The 14,584-nt window shown below is 27.8% G+C and overlaps 1 protein-coding gene across 1 annotated transcript in view; it reads left to right on the plus strand.

Moving 5' to 3' along the window:
• LOC111624189 (R3H domain-containing protein 2-like) overlaps positions 1–14,584 on the plus strand; it is a 282,865-nt gene that overhangs the window by 75,025 nt on the left and 193,256 nt on the right. Inside the window, exon 3 of the mRNA XM_023367000.1 lies at positions 6,003–6,109. The gene's annotated coding sequence lies outside the window, so the exon portion shown is untranslated. The remainder of the gene's footprint in view (positions 1–6,002; positions 6,110–14,584) is intronic.

Consider the following 14,584-nt stretch of genomic DNA (forward strand, 5'->3'; position numbering starts at 1 on the left):
ATAGGAGTTTTTTTAGCATGTTTGTACGAATACTGTCGCAATTTTTTCGCCGTGATATAGGAATCCGAACTATAGGAACCCGTGTTATAGGGGGGTCGACTGTATTTAGACTTCTGGTTAAACCATATACATAGTTTTACAAAACTTTAGCGTGTATTTCCAAAAATATTAAACTGTAAAGTGTACGCCCTACTGTTAAAAATCGCATAAAGAATGAAAAATTTTTCATTGCCTTTAGAATTAAAGATTCTAAACTCATCTCTCTAAATTATTTGAGTTATAACAGTAAATAAATATATAAGAAGAACTTTCAAAAATTTAGTCTAGGCAAATGATCTGAATCGCGCGCGCGCATAAATATACATCTATCTAAGTTACATGTACACAGTACAGCACCGTACATACATATACATATGCCGACACACACTTATAGTCACAGNTATATAACCACTATATGAAAATTAAAAATTTAAATGTATATTTAGGCTTATATACATATAAATATTTATATTTGTGTTAATTTTCTTTATTCATAGAACATTAAGCAATAACCTGTGGAAAATTTCATTCAAAGACTTTTAGATGTTATTTTTAACATATATTTTGATTATTGAAAAATAATATTAATAAAAGATTTGTGCAAAAAACATTACAACATTTAATTTTAAGAATCTTAAAACAAATTCTACACAAATTAGTTTCCAATTTTTAATCCAGATGTCATTTTAAATTAACTGTACGATAGAAAAAAAATTCGATGTCTTGAAAGAATTAAAATTTAAAAGGGGTTACTTACTATTTTAAAGTGAATTTCCGTTTTAATTTGAAAATAATAAATTTAATAATTCCTTGTTACTTTGATTTTATGAATTTTAATAATTACGGTAAAATTTCCTGTAGGTCTATCTATTATTTTAGGCAACAAAAATAAAACTAAAGATGATGGGACCTTAACCTACATACTCGATCCAACATATAGAGTAAAAAAAGTGTAAGTTTTTATACTATATATAGTCCATATCGAACGTCTTTAATCTTACATCAACTCTATTTTCATTTAAAAATTTTTCTACTTCTACGCTATCAGTTTATTCTATAAGAAAACGCTTATTTATCGTAAAGAATAAGTAAGTGTACTTCATTTTAAACTCGAATTAAGAATAATCTACTAAAGTATTAATTAATTATACTGAAATTACGTATAAATTTTCATTAACCGACAATAATACATATAAATTTTTAATGCTTACCAATAATTACGTAATATTTCACATTTTAAAATCACATTTATTATGATTAAGATAATGTTTGTTCGAATAACATATTAATTAATAATGTTCTGTTTCTTAATTTAATGTTTGATTATTTTTTCAAAAAAATATTTAACATGTTTCTGTTAATTTGTATAATTTTAGAGTCGTTAAAATGCAGGAAATTCCTTTTGTTTTGTTTTAAAATTGGAACTTTACTATCATCCGCCCCACTTATTCATTCAGGTCAGCTGGTATTTGGCTGTTGTCCAAGTCAACGAATCGTACTATAGAAACGAACTTTTCTATTGGCAAAATCATTCTCTGCAATCTCTGCTAGTTAAACCACAGTTTTTACCCCAAAGGCCAGTTTCCACCAAATGGAATTCAATGGGAAATAGTGATTTTGTTGAATCTGATTTCTAATTTTCTTCTTACGATTTTTACATACGCTGAATTAATTTTTGTTTAATAAACCCAAATAGTTTTTTGAAATCCTCTTGGGATAAATTTCTCTACATTGTCGTCATCAAAATTTTTATTCCTGACACGTTCTCCATTATGTGTAATAATTAATTTATACCAAATTTAAATAAATCAAAAAGTTCCTACAATCTTTAAACGAGTTCGTAGTGCGACAAAATTGAAATTTCTTTTGGGTTAAAAGGACGACAGAAACTAAATCAGTTCACAGAATATTTTATAAAAGATATAGTAAAAGTTAAAATAAACTTTTTGTATTTTAAATGTTTAGAAATTATTGAACATTATGAAAAATTAATGAAAACCGACGAGAACATTGATATAGTGTTTTTAAATCGTATTGGAAAGTATAATTGACACTTAAATTTTTTCCTGGTTGGGCTGCAATTTGAAAAAAATTGTAGACCTATAAATTCCCACTGTCGTCCGTCTGTCCATCTTTCCTTAACCTCGAGAATGGAGTCAAATAGATGAAATCCGAGACCAGATATGGAAACCTTAGGGACAGGAGGCCCCGGTTAACTATATAAGAACTTCCGATGCAAACCGAAAGTCATGTTATTTCAATTCATTTTTCTGTAGTTTTAAATTTCGTATCTATATTATTTGAGTTTGATTAAACAGCAAATCATGAAATTAATTTCTTAAAGCAGACTTATAACTTAAATTCTACAGTAATTTTAAATAGTTAAGAATAAGAAATACTGTTAAATATGATAATTTTACGTTTTGTTTTTCTTTATATCATATATTGTCATTTTTATGACACAACGTTTTAGATAGATAATACAGTATATCTATTTATCGCTTATTGAATGAAATATAAAAAGTAATCTTTGTATTAATATAAAAATTTGTTGATAATTATTGCGTGATTAATTGCTTGAGATTGCTGCTGTTAACTGTTTAGTTGAGTAACATATAAGCAATAAAATAAAAATATATAATAATAGACAAGTAGTAAAAACTGAATGGCATAAATTTTATATATTTGTAGCTTAAACGTTTTATAGAGAGCGCACACAAGTTTGAACGTAACTACGATATTCAGACCTACTCTAACAATCGTATATTCTCGGATTCGAATGTATTTATAATTACAATGATGATAATTTTATTAACAGGATTACATTCGAAATTATGTTAATGTTAAGAAAATTAAATTATTATTATTTTTTTAATGAGTTAAGGTTTAACTCTTTTCGATAGAATTTAATTTATTAGATCGATCATTTAAAAATTTTTTTATTGAAGNCACCTTTATAAAAAAATAGTCAAATAATCCCTAATTGGACGTTTCATGTTTTTATAAACAGGGACTACTACATTTTAATGTAGAATAGACTAAGTTTTTTAATAGTTAAGCTGGTTTTAAATTGGAATTAAAACTAGCTTTTTGCAATCTTATCTTTTCATTTACTGTATGTGAATGAATGAACGTGTACTAATCACACCTTTGATAACCTGTTTTATTATTTGGAGAATATTTCATTTTCTAATTCACACATTATAAGAATAAATATTAGCTTAAAAACTTGGAAAATTTGAGTAGTAAAAAATCATGTAAACAAATATTTTGAACTGAATATGAATGTAACGAAAAAATGATACATCGTTTTATTTTATTTTCTTTAACTTTAACGTCATATTTTTAATACATAATTTAAAAATTTTTTTATTGAAGGTAGGAAGTTTTCTAATGAATTAATTCATCTGGAGAATGTTTTATCGATTTTAATATTTTCCCATTAATCAACATCATATTAGAATCGAATTGTTTCTTTATCTTCGGAGTCATAGTCGTATTACTTTCAAGGTCGTCGAAGTTGCACGCTATAGGACGATTTCTTAGAATTTTACGGATTTTCGCATTTAGTTTGCCGCAGTTACTTGATTTTTGAATTTATCATGAAATGCTCACCTTAACGAGAGGCGATAAAAAGCGTGATACAGATTATTCGTACTTCATTTTTTATGNATTTTCAGAGATTCCGTGAAAATTGTTCCTCCGATTATTGTTTCTCCTTAATTTAATTAATTTATTTATTAATTAAGGTATTCGAATTAATTATAATTATAAGAACGTGTTTCGTTATATTCAATTTGACTTCCTAATTGGTTCTTGCGAAACCGTCGTAAAGCGAGCCATTCTATTTCTCATAAACTCAATGTCATAAGTTGATGTTATGTACCGTATATAAAATACAGTTTTAATTATATAATACTAAACAAAGAAGACCAAATGTTGCATTAAAATACGGCATTTCGCATACTGTCTGTATTCATAACATACTTGTAAAGCCAGCAGTCGTAAAGCGGGGAATCCACTTTATACGCGATTACCTGTAAAGTTTAGAGAAATGTTTTTTTTTTCTATTATCTTCAATACAGGGGAAAACTTAAATAAAAAATTTTATGTGCAATAAAATTAAGTTTTCTTAAAGTTTTAAGAAATTTTTTTTATGGATTTTAGGTTTTACATGATGCATTTTGGAGTATGAAGTTGTTATAATTGATGTTTAAGAAAACTAAGTTTTTCAAATAAATTCTTTAGTCTTGCTTCGTTGGGTGTAGGAGTATCATTTATTTGATCTGGATTTCTGCTTCTGGGCAATAGTGTAGTATTAAAGATTTCTGTATGCGGAAGACGTTCGAAGATTGCAATCACGAAAAAGAATAATCAATCATATTGTTGACGATGATAGCTTCATTTTAGCTAATATTGATAAAAAAAAAAAATGTTGGTAGTGAACGGAATCTCACTTCAAGCTCATCCGCATTGGTATTTCTTCCGTAACTTATAACAATGTCTAGAATAATAATTGTTGAATGATCAAATCGCATAATTAAAAAATCTGGCAACGTTGTGGCTGAACTTTCCCGGCATTCTTTGTTTTCATCTTAATAATTGTTACCATTTCAAGTCTTCAGATTGGTTCGAGAGATATATCCCCACCCTCTTAATATCACCCGAACAAATGGTCCGATTTTCCTAAAAATTTCTAGAAGCATTTCCCCAAACACAAACTTTCCTGCAAAATTTCAGAAATTTTCAACAAAAGGCACAGGAGTTAAGCTTCAAAGTGGCGAAAAAATCATATCCACACATACTAACATCCATACATATAGAAAATACCCTAACTCATTTTGCATTTCTCGACGTTTCAAAGTCCTCTGAGTCCAAAAATGTAAAAATCTTGTAGAGTGGGTCATTTTTTTGACCGGTTGTCATATTTTCCTGCTGTTATATAACAGAGGAAAAGTAAAAATGCTAACGATTAATATATAAAACAATATTTTATGAATATGTTTAGTGTCAATTAAATAGATAATCATTATTAAATACAGACAATCTCATTTCTGCTTTATAAATTAATTCTCAAAATTTAAAATTTTTAAATATGTAAACTTATCTAAAACTAAAGTAATTTGATTACCCGAAAATAAACGAATAAGATTTGGATATTCAACAAATCTTCCTATGTAATTACATTTTCAGAGATTCCGTGAAAATTGTTCCTCCGATTATTGTTTCTCCTTAATTTAATTAATTTATTTGAAGTCATAATAAAAATTTAATCTTTAAAATACGCTTTTTCTTAAGTGTACTTAATCCTTAGAATTTTTTTTCCTTTTAATTGTTGATTAGTATTTAACTTCTAAATATAGATTTAAAATAAAATTTATGTAATTAATTTAATATTATTTTATTTTAGTACAATACATTTTGACAATTTTTGTTGGATTGCCACTCATTATTCATTCGTGGTGCAGTTTGTGATTGTTAGATGGGTGCAAAAATCGTTAAAAATGTCAATATTTTGTTCCTAGTATTTAACATTGAATATATTAGCTGGATAAGTAGAGATTAAAAAAAAAACAATCACAGAAGTGACAGTGTTTATAAGCGCGCCTCGCCTGCTCGATGTATCGTGCAGATGCAGAGCTCACGTGACATAATTTCGTTATATCGATCTACTTTGAACAGGTGGCCAGTACCTCAGTGGATGGCTTGTGGCGATAGCGAGTAATAGAATGGTTTACAAGGATAACTAAACGATGGAATTTTTAAAGAACGAGAGTGTAAACTAACGATTTTTAAAATCGCGATTCGATTATTAATGCGACGATAGGTATTCGGAGTAAACGCTTTTTTCCGCGTAAAGCATTCTCTCTTGCTAGGAAGTTCACCTACTGGGAAGAAGGCCACACCCTCCTTCTGACTCACCTGATGGTCCAGACATTCATATTCGTGTCTTCCTGTTACAGATTCATGGCGCACTTCTTTAGCGTCGCTCCTGAAGCCTCGGCGTCATCCAAGAGTGGTCACGGGTGACCTCCGGAAATTGATATAGGACCTCCAGTTACCAGTCAAGGTACGTTAACATTTACCTGTATTCTCTTTATCATACTGATCATTTTCGGATATTTAAACTACACTAACATTATATGTTGTACGCTTATCTAATATATACATGTATATATTTTTTCAAAGTCCCTGAGAAAACATATTTTTAGATTTATAGAATACCTTCAAATATTTATATAATAATATAAAAATTTTATTATCCGGGGGTTTCTCCTGTGAGAATTAATAATAAACTTGTATTAAATAGGTTTTGAATAATCTTAATCTTTTGAAGTTAAGTTTATTTAAGCTGGTACTTATGTTAAAATAGAACTTAATCTAAGATTAAGATACATAAGATATATATTAAAGATTATATAAATATAATTAAAATGTTTGATGATTCAGTAATTTAAATAGCTAAGAATGCTTGAAGATCTTGCCTCATAACAAGTAACAGAGTATTTTGTGATACAGTTAGTAAACCAAATTGTGTTTTATACTATATAAAAATTTCACTATTGTTCAGATATGTGCTGCATATTTCATTTGCTTGGAAGAAAAGAAATTAAAATAAATTAGAAATTTCTACAAGATATAAATTTTTCATTAGAAGCATATTTATTACTGTAAATCCATTGTTACGTGATAAATTTATCTATAGTAACCAACGCAATTTAAAAAATAATCAGTGCAGTTATTTATTAATCAACGTCAATATTTTTTATAACAATTTGTATTCACATGACACGATTTCATATTCGATATGAAAACATTGTAAAATATACTAATACAGTATATATTAAGTTTTTATTATATAAGTAAATATATAAACTTTCATGAATAATATTGTTACATCTGAACATATTGCCATACTTTACTTTTTCCTTCTCACTGATAAAAATAAAATTTAGTCAGTTTATAATACAGAATTTTTGTTTCAGTATTGTATACAGGTAAAATTTATAATGTTCTATGTAAAAATTGAATTTAACCGAGTTTTCTTTCGTATACACGAAATGAACCACCAAAAATTAATCGCCGTTAGAATGTTTCATAACAATGATGGATGTCTTTTCAAAAAAATGCCATTTACAAAATAATAATGTTCTTACTCATACATTATCGTAATTTATGTATTTAAGGCTTGAACGATTTTTTTCTAAATTAAAAAGTCGTTCAAGTCATTCAGTCAGTAATTTAAACACGAAAACGGAATTTAGTTTGTAATCATAAGTAAACCAATTAATATATTAATATATTCTGGAATTTTATTGAAAATAATTTAAATTTAACGGTAATAATTAAAATACTTTCTCGATTGAATAAAATTTGGTATATATTACTTTTAAAAATTTTAATAAATCACACAAAATTGTTTAGAGATGAATAGATAAATATGCTGAGAAAATATAAAATATCGTTTGAATTAATCGATAAATTATTTAATAATGTTAAGATTCTAGAGTTTTATGTATAGAATCTCGGTAATGTTTAATTATTCGAAAAGATTTGGCGCATTCTTTTTGGGAAAACGTTACTAATCGATACTGACCTATATTCTTTTTTTTTTTTCTTTGAGTAAGGAGGTTGATGGGCGTGGTTGGTGATCTATCACTTTGTGAAATGGATCGAAGGGACTTTCTTATCCAAAATTATCGTTTTGATTGTTCTGATTCAATGCGTTTCTCTACTTGAATAAATTTTTGGGTAGGCCAATGTTGCGTGGGTTGTAGAGCATCGATTTCTTTTCTTTTTATGAACGAAGATAAAGATTTGAAGGTTACACTTTATTCCTTTTTTTATACTTTCAACGTTATCTTTAATAGTCTTGAAATGATAGAGTTACGATCAATTAGATTTAAAAATTTAAACACTGTATAATTATAAATTACTATTAAAAATTTAAGATTTTTTAAAAAGCAAATGTGTGTTAAAAATGTAAATTTGAATTAAAGAATTGGCCAAATGTTAATTATGTATGAGTTAATTAGTAATTTCTCTCCATCATTTTGAATTATAATTGTATGAAATTTAAAGGTAATATTGTGATTTATAAACAGTTTACGAATCTAGTGGGATATGTTGATAGAATTGACTTGTTTGTTATATTACATTGAATAAACATAGATATTACTGATAATTCTGGATATATAGATGAATTATTTTGCACCATTTGAATAGAATAATTTTATTTTTAAATTGATAGCTTTTTAAATTAATGTTATAACCGTTAAAATTATTTAATTCTCAATGTTTATATATAACCTAACGCTGTCAAAAGAATACGAAAATGAATGAATAAATAAACGTATGTCGAGGAACTTCTATTTTATTTAATAGATGATTTTTATATTTAAAAGTTGATAATTTAAGCATTTTACCACGAAGAAAGGAAAACATTATTTGATATAATCTTTAAAATTAAAGAATAAAAGTTTTAACTTTTTATTGTATTTTATATCATATAATATGTATTAGAGGTTAATTGAAGTTTTTCTAAAGTTTACTGTCAACTGAAATGTTTTAAATGAACATAGCATATTTCTTAGTGATAATTTTTTTATGCTGTGGTTACAAATGTTAGAAGAAAAAATATTTTATTATTATAGAATTATGGAGTTGTTTGTCATTAGAATTTGTTAACGCCTTAAAAGTTAATGTTTTAATGTGCAGTTGTAGATGAAATGAATTAGATTAAAGATGAAATAGAAGCATTTCATATTTTTTTTTGTGAAAGGTCCAAAATATAGTACAGTAAAATATGTGTAAAATAAAACGAATAAAACGAAATCTTCAGAATTGAACGATTTTCTATGTTAAATCTTTGCTAGAAACTGGAAGCCTGTCCAAGAGAATTTTGGATACGAAAAATGTAATTTAACCTGTGGAAAATTAAAATCTCTTGTAAATAAATAAGTAGCATAGTTTCCAGGTGAGTTAACCATTATTGCAGAGCAAGACAAACTGTATTCCAAGAATAATTTCGAACCTTGTCAGAGAAACGAAGGTTACGTGAAAAGGGAACATACGGACTCAGTCTTTGTTGGAGTTAACCAGGGACCGAATCAAATACTTTGAAGAAACGAGAATGTTTAAGAATCTAATGAGTTCTCGAGAACAAGCTACGCATGTAATTCGTACAATGAGAATTAGGTAACAGTGCTGCCAATTTGCTTTGTACTGAGTACTAACTAATAACGAGTATTGGAGAACAAGTTGATTCACATGTTTATAATTACGGAGATTGAAATAAACTACTAATTAGAGTATTAAAATTTTTAGAGAAGCCAGATTACAGGATAACTTGGTCCCTGTACTCTGTAATGCGATTAGAATTTCCGACAGCAGAGTCGGACACTAGAATTTGAATTTCCAATTGGCTGGTTCGTTGTCGTATGAGTTCATATTTTAATACCAGCACAAATTCTTAGGAACAAGGAAAACTTTTTGCAATAGACTAGTTCATAATTTTTGCATTCGAATACTCCCATCTCTAGTTAGAATCACTTTGGATTAATTTGGATTAAGTCTAGTAATAAAATTTTATTATTAATGTAAAAGTACACATAGTATTTATTTCGGAAAATGAATTTCCACAGTTACTTATAGAACTATATACCAATATTTGAGGAATATTTATTTAGTAGAGTGAAGTTATTGTAATATTAACCGTATTGTCGTTATTTCATAGTGGTGAAGATAATTAGGATGGGTGAATTAACAGATTACAACTACATACTGAATTCTGGTTACAGAAGGAAAAACACTTCCTTAATTGAAATTTATTATCTGTAAAGCCTTTTATAACAAGTCTTGAACTACTGGGGAGAAATACCCGAATTGAATAGTATATAACTCGCTTTCGAAAAGCTTTTAAAGTTTTCCCGTTTTATATATATAGTATGTAAAATCTGTACTCTGTATGTAAATGAAGGCTGCCATATTTATATAATATCTTATTTAGCATTTACATAATAAAATTCTGTGTATATATGTTCTATATACGTTAAAATTTAAGGTCAGATTAAAGAGGCTTAATTTATCCAAATATGTTTAGTGAGTACTTTTATTAAAAAGATTAAAAAGATGCGGAAAATGTACAGTACGTGTTTTTCCGGAAAAAAATCATTTTTCGAAAGGCTTCCTTCTGATATCATATTTAGTTTAACGACAAAAGAATTCTTGATATCATCTAAACCCATTTTAGTTGAAACTTTCAGAAAATAATCAGTCTAAGACATATTTAATTAAACTTGTTTCGTTTAAGAGAAAAATATTGAAATCTTTGTGATCGATCATTTAGATTTCTACAATTTTTTCCTTGTATCTTTTTTCTCTTTCTCTTTAAATGTATATGTATTCAGCGAAAGAGTTTAGTTAGCCATTTCAAATGAAATTACAATATATTATTGGAATAAACGAACATGTTCTGAGAGGAATAAACATAAAATTTTTAAAGTGTTTTGCCAATCGATTCATTTGTTTATATGATATAAATGCAATTTGTCGTTATAAATAGTCTATTACGTGCTTCTGTACGATTTGAGACATGGAACAAGGTAGAATCGATAACTTTTTAAACCTTTCAGCAGCAGTTTTTAAGAGAAATTCTGTATTTTATATATTAACCTTTTTTTTTTTTTTTATAAAACCAAATTAAATTCTGCAGTAAAGTATTATATTTAGACTTGTGATATTCTGATTTAATAAAAGTCTTATTGACATTATCAACTGATTATTAATGATAGTGTATACGATTATCTTATAAACCTAATACATTGATAAGATAATGTTTCAATTACTAATATTCATATCGTAGAAAATTCTATATCGAAGTCTTCCGGCATTTAAAATCACAATTTTGATAAGAGATTTGAGAGTTTACTTTAAAATGTGGAACATCGATCGATTTTATTAGCAGAGTAGTGTGGCAGTAGGTAAAGAAAGACATGGGTGTGACGTCTAGGTTAATCGACCACTTTGAATGAATAGTGTACTTTATAAATACTACAGCATAAAACGACAAATTATTTGAAAATTATTCAATGACTTGTGTATTTACTAAAATTTGTAACTGTATTTTATATTTAAGAAATGAAATTTATAGTTATATATACAGTATATAGTGTTAGTGTGTTCGTTAGTTTTCCTTTTTTCAAACTTGTATTTTTGTATTTTATTCGTGTGTGCGTGCTTAGTATAATTAAAACGATTTATTTTAAAATTTTATTAATTTGAATGTTTTATGTAACAGAATTGGTATAATAGAGTTGAAGTGGATAGATGTGTGTTGCTAAAATTAATAATATTTGTTTACTATTTTCGGTTTAATATTCTCAAAATTTCTTCCATTTGCAACATAGTATCCTTTATATATGTATATAAACTTAAAACGTTATTTTTCATTTATTTATATTTTATTAAGCTTATAATTTAATTAATATGCACATTATGTTGCATGATAATCAGGTGAATATATAATTTTAGAGCTAAGAATTATAGTGCAAATTCTAATTCTAGATATTATGTTATGTATATTTAACTTAATGTAATCTGATGTGAATTCTGAAGGTATATACAGAAATGTTTCTGATATTAAAATATTTACATAAAGCTAACATTATCCGAAATTGCATTTAATCTTTACCAGNGTATAAAATTATAAAAATGATATATGAAGATATAATTCAGGTTCATTGTATTATTGCTGTTTTGATTTTTAAAAAATATTGTAGTCAAAATGTTTTACAAATGATGTTTATATACTGTACTAATAGAACGATTATTCACGTATTAAATTATATTAGATTCAGATATGATATTACTAAACGTTACGTTGTATACGTTAGTATCCTACATGACTGTATTTGATAATGAAAATTGACAAATATTTTTATGTATAATATCAATATGAATTTGAAATCCATGCTTGATTAATATTAGAATTAATGCACATAAAATAATTGGACTAGATAATTTATTTTAAAAAATACCTCGTATATGAGAAAGTAATAGTTTGTGACTTATCATTCATGTATGATTTGTAATAATTTTTCAATTTGAATTATTCATCTGCAGGTAATTGTGTAGGTAGGAACTTATGATGAAGTAACGAATCACGAAACTTCAGATAAGTGGTAATGTGATATGATCTGTAATTTTATAATGCAAAATTAATTATTACCACGCAAGAGCCAACTTTCACTAGTTAAATTGTGAAAGATTAAAATGTGTTAATTTTAATTTTAACATTGACAAGTACCGTACGTCAAAAAAGTAATATTATATTACATTTATCTGTTTTTCACATTAGTTATTACAACCAGTGAACATCTAAAGAATTTTTCGAATAAAATAAAATAAATTATCAGTCAATGGACTGATTCTCAGCAAAGTACAGTGTGCCCCACGTAAAATGGTTCCACTTATCGAAAGTAATGTAAATGAATTTAGGCAAAGGACACTCGGTAGAAACTTTCAACATTATTTAATCTAAATATATAAAATTACTTGTCCTGACTGAGTGATTGACTGATTGATTCATCATCACCCAGATCAAACCGCTGAACCTAAAGAGGTGAAATTTAGTACACAGTTAGGGTACGTCATGAAAACGCACACTAAGAAGAGATTTTTCGAAATTCCCCCTCGGGGGGAGCGGGAAACGATTAAGACTTAACCCGAATGACTGCTTCTACTGTACTATTTTAGATGCGATTGTTTTGTTTTCAATTACGTTTAGTTTTCATTGAGTACTTACGTGTATTAAATTGATAACATTTCGGACATTGTTATAAATATTTTTATATATTTCGAATTTTTAACCAAATGTTCGAACCGTTTTAAATTCGAATTTGTTATTACATATTGGTTCGATTATAGAACGATTGTAAACGTTCCAGAAAATTGATCAAATTGAAAATAGTTCGTTTGATTCTCGGCAATTCTCATCATTCTCAGCTGTAGGTGTTATGTAACAATTACTATGGTTGTTGAAATATTGAAAATAAATGGGGTTGCTTGCAAAATCCGTGCAGGCAAAGTCGCGGGTAACAGCTAGTGGTATATAGAAAGTTACAGAAAACGAGCGATTATTTATTGTGAGATCGTCACAATGCCGGACTGCGATTTTTAATTTATTTCATTTAAAATATATGCTCTCTATCTGAAATTAGTAGTGGCTTGTACTGTACATAATACTTTTCCTTTAACAGTAGAGTCGTACCGCTCATCTGTTAACTGCTTTCAGGGGAAACTTTTGAATTGAAATAACGTGACTTCGGTTTGCAACGAACATTCATATATAGCCAGTCGAGGCCTCCTGCCCCTAAGGTTTCCATATCTGGTCTCTGATTTCATCTATCTAATTTCGTCCTCGAGATTAAGGAAAGTCAGACGGATGGATGACAGTAGGAATTTATAGGGTCTACAATTTTTTCAAATTGCAGCCCAATGATCAAAATGATGTCTTTGAGCAGCTATGCACGTTTGTGCGCACACAATCATGTTCAGACTGACCCTTACGTATAATACTGATGTACTGTACGTATAATACTTTTTAGTTTGCATATAATTCTGGAATTGTTCTCATACATTTTTCTGTTAAATATTCTCTATAAAATATACATTAGTAATGTTTCGTTATCTCAGTCGGGCCGATTTTAAGTAGGATACCCTGTATATTCTCTCATCAGATATAAGATTCTAATTGATTTGGAATTTTTCTTGGACAATTCAAGTTAAATTTTCGTTTTCCGTTATCTTTTCATATTCGCTGACTTGCTACCAGGCTAATCCGTTTGTAACAAAGTAGTCAATATAAAGCATATAGTGTGTTAGTTTCATGAAACATTCATTCTGTTTCGAAAAGTTGTTTGTTATCAATGATACCATGCTATCATTAATTAATTCCAGTATTTAGAAACTGGTTTGAAGGGTTCTAAATGATATATCTGAATTATATAATTGAAATATATGAATTATATATAATTCATATATTTCAAGTTACTAACTTAAAGTACGTATTTTAAGTTAGTAACTTAGTATTTCTACGTATTTTATCTGTTTGTAGTAATCAGTTACTATTCGCTTAACACAGTGTTTCTCAATGGGGGCGATATCGCCCCCATGTGGGCGTTTTTCCATGTTGAGGGGGCGATTAATAACAATTTATATTTTGGGGGGCGAAAACAATTTTCTGGGAGATATAGTAAAACATTATATTAAGAATAATTAGATATTTTATTCGTTATCTATATCTATATCTTCTATATATATACTGTATATCTATATATATATATAAATGGACATGTATGTCCCTGTATTTCACTTTTTCGCCAAAACTACACATCGCACGTGAATGGTGTTTGTATGTGGTGGTAGCCCCAAGTCTCCATTCGTGCATAGGGGTGGTTGCGTCTCGATAGCTATAAGGGTGCGGGAGATATGAGGCTGAAAGTGGTTGAAAGTGGCTTTCTATTTCGAATGTTTTGTTCGAATT

Source organism: Centruroides sculpturatus, unplaced genomic scaffold (genome assembly GCF_000671375.1).
Source record: "Centruroides sculpturatus isolate CEXI.00-Female unplaced genomic scaffold, Cexi_2.0 scaffold70, whole genome shotgun sequence".
Lineage (NCBI taxonomy): Eukaryota > Metazoa > Arthropoda > Arachnida > Scorpiones > Buthidae > Centruroides > Centruroides sculpturatus.